The 12,223-nt window shown below is 53.2% G+C and overlaps 1 protein-coding gene across 2 annotated transcripts in view; it reads right to left on the reverse strand.

The window, feature by feature from the left end:
- The window catches only part of KCNN3 (potassium calcium-activated channel subfamily N member 3), a 149,366-nt gene that overhangs the window by 96,159 nt on the left and 40,984 nt on the right, over window positions 1-12,223 (reverse strand). The gene's annotated exons all lie outside the window — the stretch shown is intronic.

Genomic DNA, 12,223 nt, shown 5'->3' on the forward strand with positions numbered 1-12,223 from the left:
CCTGCTGGGGTGACGCTGCTGCAACCCAATCTATTCAGAGGCCTTTCATGCCACAGACCCTGAGTAATATAGCCAGTGCCCAGCCTGTGGTTCTCAGGCCTCCCCCAGTGTGAACTCCACGCTGCCCTGGTTCAGAGCACAGCACACGCTTGTTACACCAAAGGCACAGGAGGCCTGGGAGCTAGCGTGGGGATGGGGGGCATAAAACCACAGGGAGAGGCCATAAGATTTTTAGGATGGAAAAGATCTTTAAAAAAAAATGTTTTTCCCAACAGTACTCCTGTTTACAATCCAACAAAAGAAAGTTGGCTGCTCCCTTTTCAGTTCTGGTTCTACCACCTTCATCACAGTGGTTTAGATGGCACTGTCAGGGTCAGGCACATCCACCATGGGAGGACAGGAAGCTGGGAGAGCCTCGGACATGTGTCAGGACCCCACGACCAGAGGCAAAGGGCATAAAGCAGCAAAGGCAAACACACCAGAGGCAAGTGGAAGGTGCAGTCCTCACGGCTTTCCACAAATGTCAACTGCATCACAGGGGCTGGGAGACCAAGGGCTAGGGGCTCAGTGGGGGAGATGGGGCAGGGTGGAGAGAGCTCCAGCAGATTCTCTAGGCAGCGAGGACACACCGGCCACTGCCCAAGTCCAAGGGCACTAGCTGTCTTGGGGCTGTAGCGATAGAATACAGGGGCCTTCCTTGCCAACCAGACCGCAGCCAGGGTAGCGGTGGGTTCCGTGCAGGGTAGCATGACCAGGGCTGAGACAAGACCTCTTGATGGTGCCAGGGAGGTTGGTAGTACTGGAGAAGAGGAGGAGGGAAGACCCTGGAAAGTCCCAGGCCCAACTCAAGGACCTCCCTATAAAAACAGCCAGACAAGGAAGAGAGACAGACACAGCTGAAGCCTGACCCACTGCAGCCACAGGCAGCCCAAGGCACAGTGTCCAAAGAGAAAGTTATGCCCAGTCCTGGCTGGCATCACTTGGTGGGGGGGAAGGTAGGTCTGGTTCTGAGAGTCAGGGCACCAGCAGGGATACGGCAGCCCCAGATGACCAGTGACCAGGCACTGGGTGGGAGCCAGGCCTCCCCAAGGGGTGGAGAGGGGCAGTAGGCAGGAAAGTGCAAGAGGCAACCTGAGTCACGCTGATGGACCTCAAGGGCAAGTTCAGGTTCATAGGGCCCGGGGAAGGAAGGTAGGGAGACTGCAGCAGGCCCGGCGCTGGTATTTGAGAATGGTCCTCTGGGATGGTAGCCTTCCCATTTCACCCAACCCCTCACCCTGCCTTTCCCTGCATGTGTGAGGGGTGCACAGCCAGGACCAGGACTTCCAGTAAGCAGAGGAGCAGCTGGAGCACAGCAGAGTCCTGGCTGAGGTGAGGGTCTTGGGAACAGGTGCAGGGTTGGACCGGCAGCATCTGGGTCACCTATTGTATGCACCCCCAGGATTGAGCCCCCACCCTGTCCTGCAGCATTGGGGTTGGAAAGATAGCTGGAGGTTAGACTTCTCTTTCTGAAACCGAGAGAGCCGGCAGGTTCTGCGATGGCCAACCTGGCTGCAGTTCAGGCTACCTCTCACCAGCCAAAGGGCTCAGGCACAGCACTTTTCTTTTCTCGGCCAGTTACCTGTTCTGTGAAATGGGGTGGTACAGGTTTCACTTCACAGGACTGAAGTCGGGGATTAACCAAGATCATGTAGTAAAAAGGCTCAATCCCCAGCACATGAGATTAACAAAAAGGAGATTGCCAGCAAGATGGCCAGGGGTTACAAACTGCATTTCAAATCCATACGTGTACTTAAAACCCCAGAGTAAGAGTAAGTCAAGTTCAGGGACTGGACAAAGCATGGGAAGCCTGTGAGGTTGAAGGGGTGAGGAAATGTCACCATAGACCTTAAAGGGGGTAAATAAGGTCGCATGGAAAATGACAGCGTCCTTCCCTGAGATGGCAGGCAGTGACGGGCACACAGCAATGTGGATTACCTAATGCCACTGAGCTCTACGCTTACAAGTGGTTTCGGGGTGGGCATCGGGCTTAGCTGTTATGAAACCACTAGGAATGGAAGCGCCTGGATCCCAGTCCCCACTCCACTCCTGACTCCAGTTTTCCCCTAAAGTCAACCTCAGCAAGGCGCAGGTGACGATGGCTTAAGTCCTTGGGGCCCTGACACCCACGTGGGAGACCCAGATGGACTTCCTGGCTCCTGACTTCAGTTTGGCCCAGCCCCAGCTGTTGAAAGCCTTGGAGAGTCTCCCTTTCTGCTTCTACCTTTCAAATTTAAAAGGCTTAAAGGTCCATTTCATGTTACATTTTTTTCCCCTATGGCAATGTTTTATTAAAACTTTGAGATGACAAAGTCCCACATGGGTCCAGGTCTACTGACCACAGCCTAGCGTCCCTCCACACTCTGCCTAACAGAGGGAACAGAACTCTGTGCGCTGAGCACTGCTGAGGAGTTATGGAGCACCTAGTGTGTGCAGTGCCATTATTCAGCACCATCGAGGCAACCACAAGAGTGACTGAGCAAGCATTGTCCTCATTGGGTCACTACCTGGACATGACACTGCTCAGCCAGGGGTACATACTGCCCCCCTCATCCTCATTGCTATCAAAACACACACCTCAGGTAGTGGGGTTCACCACCCACCGGAAGCCCCAACAGAGAACAGCTGCCATGAGAGAGGTGATCCTCACTCAAGCACAGTCACAACCACAGAACTGGGCCACCAAGTCAGTTTGTCACTGCTGTAACTAAACTATCTGAGGGAGCCCCTCGGGAAGACATTCTGCCTTACGGCTTGGTGACTCACAGCCCAAGATCAGATGGTCTTCGTGGTCCAGCATCTGGCGAAGGGTGACCACGGATATTCTCTCTATGTATGTATATGTCTTTCAAATAGATTAAAATTTGAAGAACTATGGAACAGAATGAATCAACTCTGACACACACAGGCACACACCCTGGCACACACAGCATATTCTCTTAAGTGGCCACATGTTCCCCAGGACTGTGGAGAAGGAGAACTTTGCATTCATGGAAGAAGACAGAACTGAGAACTGTGGCAGGGAGCTGGGCCACTTACTGCAGTTACCCTAAAAGCTTGGAGCTGTCTGACTGGTTTACATCGGTAAGAGAAGCAAGAGCGGTCACCTTTAAACTTTCAGCTGTCGCAGCCAAAGTGGTGTTTTCTTTCTTTGTTTATGGCTTTGAAGCTGTGTGAAGGGGGGACAGTCAACTCCCCGTCTGGCAGAGGGCAAGGTCATCAGAAGAGAAGGGACAGTGTGGAATGCAGGTTGTTCATCACCCATACCCTGCAGTGGTCACGGCTTCCCTCCTTCTGTTTTTCTCTTTGCCTCTGAGCATCTCTCAAACAAGCATTTGGGTACTATTAGAGATCCCAGGGACCACCTGGTCCAACCTGCCCATTTTACAGACTACAAAACTGAGTCAGCACAAGATGTGTGGCCCAGACCAGGCAGTGATTGGCACACAGTGATTGCACACAGACCAGGCTCCTAGACCTCCGGCCCCAGGGCTCCGGGCTGGCCAGGGAGGGAGCCTTCTGGTACGTAGCCATCTCTTCAAGGAACTCTTTCACTCCGCTGCCATGACTGCAATGGTGATTCCTCATTTCCCTGAATCCCTCTAGAAGCTTCTTGAGAAGCTCCACAGCTTACACAGCCCAGGGTGGGGATGAGTGTGTGGTTACCAAGGCAACACGCGGCTGGTGGATTCAACCTCCCACAGCTGCCTCTTCTTCCGGAGGGCTGGGGGGGGGGGGGGGAGACTAGAACCAGAGTCCCCATTCACAAACACTGACTCCTCCCCCAAGCAGCTTCCCCTTGGTCCCCTGCCAGGACACCCCCAACATCCTGGACCCACCCTCCCAGCCCCCCACTGCAGAGGAAGCTGGAAGTGAATGGAGCCCAGCAGGCTGTGTGGGAGGTCTGGGGCTGTCCCTCCAGGCCTGGGACAAGCCTCAACATGTCTGGGTCAACAGTTTTCACACCTGCTGACAGACAGAGCACACGCCCTGGCAGGAAGCAGAACACAGGAGGACACTTCCAAGGGACAAAACAGACAGTCAACACAGGCAGCCAAGACTGACCCCAGCCTGGCCCCACACTGGCCAATCAGCCCATGGCTCTGGGCCACCAAGGGCTGCCAGCCAGGTCCTGGGCTCAGCAGCCAGTATGCTGTCACACCCGAGGCAAGGAGGGAAAGGCTCAAATATTTCAATATCTCCCAAAGAAGTACACAGCACTGCACCTACAGCAGGGCAGGTGTGGTTGCCATGGTGAGTTCTAAGCAACACACCTGAGTGCAAAGATGCTGGGACTGAGGCAGCCGACCAGGGCAGGGGACCGGGAGAGCTATGGAGAAAGAAGCATCTGTGCTGAAGCCAACATATAAGGAAGCGACAGCAGCCAGGGTAGAGGTCCATGACCCAGGCAGGAATTCTGCAGAGCACCCAGCACCAGGCAGGAGGCAACCTCATCACTCTGAGACAACTGCTAACAGGTCAACTCCGAACCCTCGTGTTCTAGGCAGTGTGGCCAAGCTCAACCACCTTAAGTCATAGTGTCCATGTCCCTCCTCTTCCTCTCTGTCCAGCCCCACTGAGCCCAAGTGAGCTGGATAGGAAGGTCAAGGCCCAAACAGAACAGCGGTCAGTCAGGACACCCTCCCCTGACACACATGCCCCGTTTTCAGTTCCCAGTGTAGGGTGACCCATCAAGGGGCCTTCATGAGAGAAGCACAGGAGAGGGAGGTAAAGTCGATGGGGGAGGCCGCCACCCATAGTGTCCTTAAGCGAGTTCTCGCCTCCTCTCTCCTTATCACACCTGCCTTAAGGTGAACAGAGGCCTGCCCGGGGAGTTTCTCTGAAGGTGATTCAAGTTCAAATTCAGGCCAGCTCAGGCCCAAACATAGAAGATCTCCGCTCCTGGTGTATTCGAGGCTTAGCATCACATCCCACCTTCCAGCCCCACCATGGAACTTGCCCCGTCTTCCCAGGAGGCACGTGACACAGCCTCCACTGTGGCCATGGGATGTCCCCCACACCGAAGAGGACAGAGCCGGTGACGTTGGTTCACAATGGCTCAAGGTCTAGGACAAAGCAAGTCCCCAAGGCAGAAATTTGGTTTAACCTATTTCTGTGTTCTCTACACCTGGCATATAATAGTCCTGTGATAAATGATCACAGGATAAATAAGTGAGCTGTTTTGGTAAATTACATAGGGGTTAGTCAATTGAGGGAGGTTGGTCCAGGACTCTCCCATCATCATTAGTGTCAGGTGGCCTTACAGGTGAGTTCAGGATGTGACTTGAGCCCACTCTCCTTTATAGGGAAACATGGGCAAGGCAGGAGGCAGTGAGGCCCAGGGCTTGCCTCAGCCTGGGCCCTCCTCATGGGGTACCCCAAAGCACCTATAGGACAAACACCCATGTGCTCCTGAACAGCACAGTCCCCTCTTTGGGACAATCAGGACGCAGCAAGTGAACCTGTTTATACTGTGAGCCGTCTTGTGAATATAACTTATGTCCTGTAGTTAGAAGTAATTTCTCTGTTGAGACCTCAACTGGTATTTAATAAAAAATAAATACTTTTGTACCCCTCATGAATAAAATGTCTCCCTTCGTTTGTGTTCTTGATGTTTCAGATTCATGAGACTGAAGGCCTGCCTTAGGCAGGAAGATTGAAGAAGCTTCCAGAAGCAAACGTTAAGGGGACCGACACCCCAGAATCAGAGTAGGTGATAGGATGGACACTTTTTACTCTGAGCGTGGCCATGGCCACAAGGTGAAATGAGCAATCACTGAAGTTCCCACACAGGTGTTAGATGCTGGGTGCAAAACTATCACCCTGTGTTCTAACCTGGGCCCACAGCAACCCTCTCTCTCTGATTTCATTCAACAAGCTTTAAGGAAACACTTGTGTCCCAGGCACTGGCCTGGGTGCTGCTCACCCCCCCAACCCCAGCAACTTCCATAAGAACATCAGGACACAGGTGAATCAGACCCTACCCAGTCCCCAGGCAGGCATTTCCTCCCAGAAACACTCAGATCCTCCTCTCCTGCAGGATCCTGGGAAAGCTGGGCCCTCTGACCCTCACCCTCCTGGTCTGTCCATGGGCTCATCTTCCTCATCTCACTTCTGGACTGCCATCATCCCTCCAGGGATCTGACCCGTGCTTCCTGTCCTCTCTGGGCCCCTGCTCATTTAGCCCCCATCATTGTCCGGTGGCTAATTGAATCTCCCTTTCCACAACCTCAAGCTCAAACATACTGGGCCTGGCACAGTAGCTCCACAGCTGGGGTCCTCGCACTGGGATCCCATGTGGGCACCAGTTCTAATCCTGGCAGTCCTGCTTCCCATCCAGATCTCCGCTTGTTGCCTTAGGAAGCAGTTGAGGATGGCCCAAAGCTTTGGGACCCTGCACCCTCATGGGAGACCTGGGGGAAGCTCTAGGCTCCTGGATTTGGATCAGCGCAGCACCCGCCATTGCGGCTGCTTGGGGGAGTGAATCATCAGATGGAGGATCTTCCTCTCTGTCTCTCCTCCTTTCTGTATATCTGACTTTACAATAAAAATAAATAAATCTAAAAACAAACAAACAAGCAAACAAAAACCTCAAACATATCCACACCTGACCTTGACCTCCTTCTGTGATTTTCCTGCCTGCCCGTGTCTATCCCAGCCCAGCGTACCTCCACCCCAGCCTTCTCAACCTTGCTTGTTCAACACCCCTCCTGGCCCTGCTCTTGCACTTGTCTTAGCTGGGGACACAATCACTCTGCTTTGGCTTGCATGTCCCCACCAAGACCCTGTGATGAGACTGAACCCTCCAGTGAGAGGCAGGCCCAGTGAGGCCTTCTAGAGGTGAGAGAGCCAGGAGTGAGAATCCATTCCTGGACTCATGAGTTGGTTCAGGTGCGGGGCAAGCATTTCTAGAGTTTAGCTCTGTCTCTTGCACAATCTACCCAGCACTGCCTTGGGACTGATGGGTCCCCACCAATGAGAAGGCCTTTACCAGACATGGCTCCCCCCAAATTTAGCCTCTAGCAAATAATCCTCTATGATTTATACATTTATTGGGGCTATGGTATGTATCCATAGCAACACGAATCAGACCAGGACACCACCCTTGCAGAGACTGCAATAACCAACACACTTGTCCACTGCCTTCCTTCCCCTGGGACTGGCCTCCAACATTTGAACATTGCTGGTTAGAGAACCCTTTTAAGATGCAGATCTGGGGACTGGTATCTGACACAGCTGTTATGATGTCTACATCTCATATTGATGGCCTGGGTTCGAATCCCAACTCCTGCTCCCTGTTAATAGGCACCCTGACAGGAAGTAGGGATGGGTCAAGTGCTTATGCCCCTGCCATCCGTGTGTAAGACACAGATTGGAGTTCTAAGCTCCCCGCTTCAGCCCTGCAGGGACTGGCTGGCAGATGAACTGGCAGATGGGAGCACTCTCTCTCCTCACTTGCCCCACCCCAACACCTGTCTGTCTGTCAAGCAATTTTAAAATTATAAAATGCAAATCCTCTTTCTCCCCAGCTGGAAACCATCTTGCGGTTCCTGCTGCTGCCCACAGGACATTCTAAAACCCTTTAGCAAAACAGACAAGTTCCTACAGGACTTGCCTCCCTCCATAGCACACCAACCTCATCACCCAGCATGGAGCAGTGTGCAATTTCCCATTCTGGGGTCTGTTTGTCAAGCCACTCTGCAAGTGCTATTTAATTTGATGCACACAGCAACCCTTTCATGGTGGGTAGTAGCATGAGTCCCACTTTACTGAAATTAAATAGAATGAGAGGGACTAAGTCACTTGCTAATGGCCACCATACCCCCTTAAAATGTCACAAAGCAGATGACCGGGACTCAAGCTGGGGAGTTCTTAAGCCACATTCATCCAAGATAGCCTCACAAGCTTTTGTCAGAGCCTTCGAGGGTCCTGGTGTAGCAGAGAGGAAAAGCTGTTTTGGGGTTTCCCGGAGCTGGGCTCCTGTTAGAATCTCATTCACCCATGCTAATCCTCCGCCCTATGATTCCAGCATCCCATATGGGCACCAGTTCATGTCCCAGCAGCTCCACTTCCCATCCAGCTCCCTTCTTTTGGCCTGGGAAAGCAGTCAAGGATGGCCCAAAGTCTTGGGACCCTGCACCTGCATGGGAGACCTAGAAAAAGCTCCTGGTTCCTGGCTTCGGGTCGGCTCAATTTCGGCCACTCTGGCCAGCTGGGGAGTGAACCAGCAGATGGGAAAATCTCTTTCTATCCCCCTTTCTGTGTAAAATTTGCCTTTCCAAGAAAAATAAATAAATCTTAAAAAAACAAAAAAACGTACTGAATGAATGCCAGAGCTAGACCTGCCAGCAGCAGCAAGGGAGGGGAGCAAGATGAGAGTTCACTTGGTCACTCGGGCAGCTGGGGACATACTGAGGGCATCTGCCAGCACAGCCTGCAGCCTGGGCAGGGAAGCTGGCACTGGGGACCTGGAAGATGCTGTTGACAACAACAGATAGCACGACTCTCAAAGTTGTGGTGAATAAGCAAAGTGCATTGTCTTCTCTTTCCAAAACCTCCCAGGTGAGTGTTTAGACACTCTATATGCTACAAACAATGGCCTGTGAAGGAGACTGCGGAGGACCGGCACTGCCTGTGACTTCACCCTGCTCCGGGGCCAAAAGCTGGGCTAGAGGGGAGTCCCAGGCAGGTGGCTCATCTCATCAGCCTCTCAGCTCCAGCAGGATGGGTTTGAATTTGGGTTCCCCAAACCTTGGACGTGGGCTCTCCAAGTGACCATATTCAGAAGAGGTCAGGTGGCCAGGATTCCTCCCTTCAGGGAGATAGTGCTCCGAAGAGAGGCTCCACACAGTGCTTGCTTCGCCTGGCCTTGCACCTGCACCATGTGAGGACACAGCTCTCCCACTCACGCAGATGCAGTGCCAGGCACCATCTTGAATGCGGCCAGCCTCCCTCCCTTGACACCCATGCCTTCTGCCGCCACCACCGGCCTAGGGCTTGGACTTCTCAGCCTCCAGAAGCATGAGACATGAATTTATGTTCTGTACAGTCTTCTTAGGCTCGGACCTTTTGTTGTAGAGGCAGGAATGGGCTCAGACTGCGGTGGACCAGGCCGAGCCGTAGGTCCCTTCGCCCCCAGCCAGAGTTTGAGTCACTCCACAGTGTTTTGAAAGGATTCTTCCTTGTGAGCACAAGTCATCCAAACTCACCAACAGGAACAATGTTCTAGAAGGTTTTCCCTATCCCATCCCAGTTTCAAATGGGTACTGGGCCAGGACTGGGAGGGTTGGGGCCAGAGTCACAGGATTCGTGCTAAAATGTAGCCAGGTGACCAGTCCCCACCTGCATTACAGAGCACTGGCTGCCCCTCCTGGAAGGAGAAGCCTCCAGAGACGCCCTGGGGAACCTCTTTCCTCCAACTTTGAGGAGGCAGGTCCTCAGCCAGCTGTGTGGCCAGACACAAACAGAAAACTGGGCTTGGGACCCATGACCCAGGTGAACGAACCACAGGCTAGCAAATGCTGTAAGCTGCATAGCAACCAGCTAGCCTGAATCCAGAACCTTTGTATCAAAAACACACGTTTCCCCAACAACAGCTCTCTAAGACACTGTGGATCCCTAGAAAGGTAGTGATCAATGACACCACTGTCCCCGCGGTGGGGGAGAGGGCCTGCCAACAGAAATCACGAGGCTGCTGCAGGGGGCACAGTAGGAGCAAGCCCTTCCTTGGGCAGGCTCTCTGGGCCATTTCCTGCTGACAGAAGGACGTGCCGCTATGAACAGGAAGAACATGTTACCAGAAAAGCAAGAAGCACAGAGGGAACTGGATGTTCACATGGATTTTCTCACATGACTAAGGGCGCAGGTGGGTGACAAGAGCTGAGGGTGTAGACAGGGTCAGGCCAGTACCAAGGCAGCCATGTCCACCCTGAGGCTGAGCTGCTGTATGGGATGAAACCCAGTTAGGAGCAGCTGCACAAGAGCCTGTGTTGTGGCATAGACACTAAACCCACTGCCTGAGATTCTAGCATCCCATATGGGCACTTGCTCAAGACTAGGCTGCTCCACTTCCCATCCAGCCTCCCGCTAATATGCCTGGGAAAGCAGCAGAAATGACCTAAGTCCTTGGGAACCTTGCAATCCAAAGGAAGTTCCTGGTTCCTTAGCTTTAGTCTGGCCAACCACAGGCTTTAGTCTTGACCCAGCCCTGCTGAGGCCAAACAGGTGGTGAAACAGCAGACAGAAGCTTTCTCTATCTCTCCTTCTCTCTGTGTCACTCTGCATTTCAAGTAAATAAATAAAACTTTAAAAACAAAAGAAGGAAGCTGACATGATAGCTCAACTGAGTAATCCTCCACCTTCTAGTGCCAGCATCCCACATAGGTACCAGTCCATGTTCTGGTTGCTCTACTCCCGATTCATCTCCCTACTTATAGCCTGGGAATGCAGTAGAGGATGGCCAAAGTCCTTGGGTCCCAGCAACCACATGGAACACCTGGAAGAAGCCCCTGGTTTCAGATCAGCTCAGCTCTGGCCATTGTGGCCACTTGGAGAGTGAACCAGCAGATAGTCTTGTTTGTCTCTCCCTCTCTCTGTAAAATCTGTCCTTCCAATAAAAACAAATAAATATTAAAACCAAAAGAATAGAGTTTCACAAGGTGGGTGATGGAGCCCCTACACTTCATATGGGGAAACCGAAGCCTAGGGAAGTGACTACCAGCCCACAGTCATCCGGCTGAAGTTGTCAAGGTCATCCTGGGTGAAGTGTCCAAGTCAGGACTGAATGCTGCAGATTTCACTTTGCTTCAACAAACTGGGTCTGAGAGCAACCCACAGCATCCTCCATAGCCTATGGTTCGGCTTGAGCTGAGGCCGGAAGACGGGTGTCTGGCCACAGCACAGAACGCTGCAGCTGGGTCTGATCAGGGCTAAGGCTGCTGGCCCGAGATGAGGAGGCAGGACCGTGGGAGAGCCAGAGGGTGACACACCTGGCTCCACTCACCCCACTGCCTGGAACAGGAAGAAAAACTGTCAGGCTGAGCTGGTAACTGCCCAGGCCTGGGGTCCAGCTGAGGATCCTTTTTTTTTTTTTTGGCCTGTGTAACACCTGCTCACACAGATCAGGAAGATAACCCAGTAGCACAAGATTCCCTTGAGAGGAAGACCGGTCATCCCAAGGGTGGAGGAATGACCTGGGTTCCTTGGCTACTTTTAGGTGAGGAAGGACACAGCCTGAAACCCAAACTGTCACTGTGTCTCCTGACTTGGGCCCTTGGCCTGATTGCTCCCCTCCAGTACACCTAGTTCTGTTCTGGGGTAGACACGACACCATGGCCTGGGTGAAGGTATACCAGCTCACACTCCATGAAGGAAGCCACCAGTGGCATCCTGGACTCTGGACCCACAGTGCCAAGCTTCTGTCTGAGCACTTGCAACTTTCAAAGACCCCGAGCATCCCAGCTTCTACGCTAGCGTCCTCTGGTCCCCGCCTAGGAGGCCCTGGGTCAAAGCTTCTGCCTCCAGGGCTGCCCTAGTGCCCAGACACTCCACCAGGAAGCAGAACCTCTCTCTACCAGGAGGGGGCGCTCACCACGGTGACTCCGCCCAGAAAGCACCTGGTACCAACAGGTTCTGGAGTATCCCAGGCACACCTTCCGCCCTCCTCTTCATCTCCCCAGCCAAGTCGGCACCACACTCCACCTTCCAGGTGATGATACTGAGGCCTGGCCAGTGCCAGGGCCATGCTGTGAGGAGAGGTCATGGCTGAGACTCAACTCCCAGTCTTTCTGCCTCTGAGTCCTGGTCTTCGTCAGTCTCCTGTCTGCTGCCCAGATGTGAAACCATCCTTACTCCTCCCGCCAAATGGCTGGGATGATTTCCAGATTTACATGCACGTGAGGAAAAACAGCTGGGTGCTTGAGAACTCCCCGAGGCCACGGCAGAGCAGGCCGGTGTGCAGGGGTGGGTGTAGGAGACTCTGTCACAAGGAGGTGCCTTAGTTCTGCTCTCTCCCATCTCCCCCTCCAAACCCACAGCGAGCTGGCCTCCCTTTGTCCCCCCACACTACCAACTTAGCCACCCAGCCCACGCTCTTGCAGGTGCCAAGCGCCTCCCGGACAATAGAAAACATGGGCCTATTCAAACGCAGCCATCAAGTTCCAGCAGAACTTGGCACCCAACAAGG

Source organism: Ochotona curzoniae, unplaced genomic scaffold, assembly GCF_017591425.1.
Source record: "Ochotona curzoniae isolate NIBS_2020 unplaced genomic scaffold, NIBS_Ocur_1.0 scaffold_1037, whole genome shotgun sequence".
NCBI classification, from domain to species: domain Eukaryota; kingdom Metazoa; phylum Chordata; class Mammalia; order Lagomorpha; family Ochotonidae; genus Ochotona; species Ochotona curzoniae.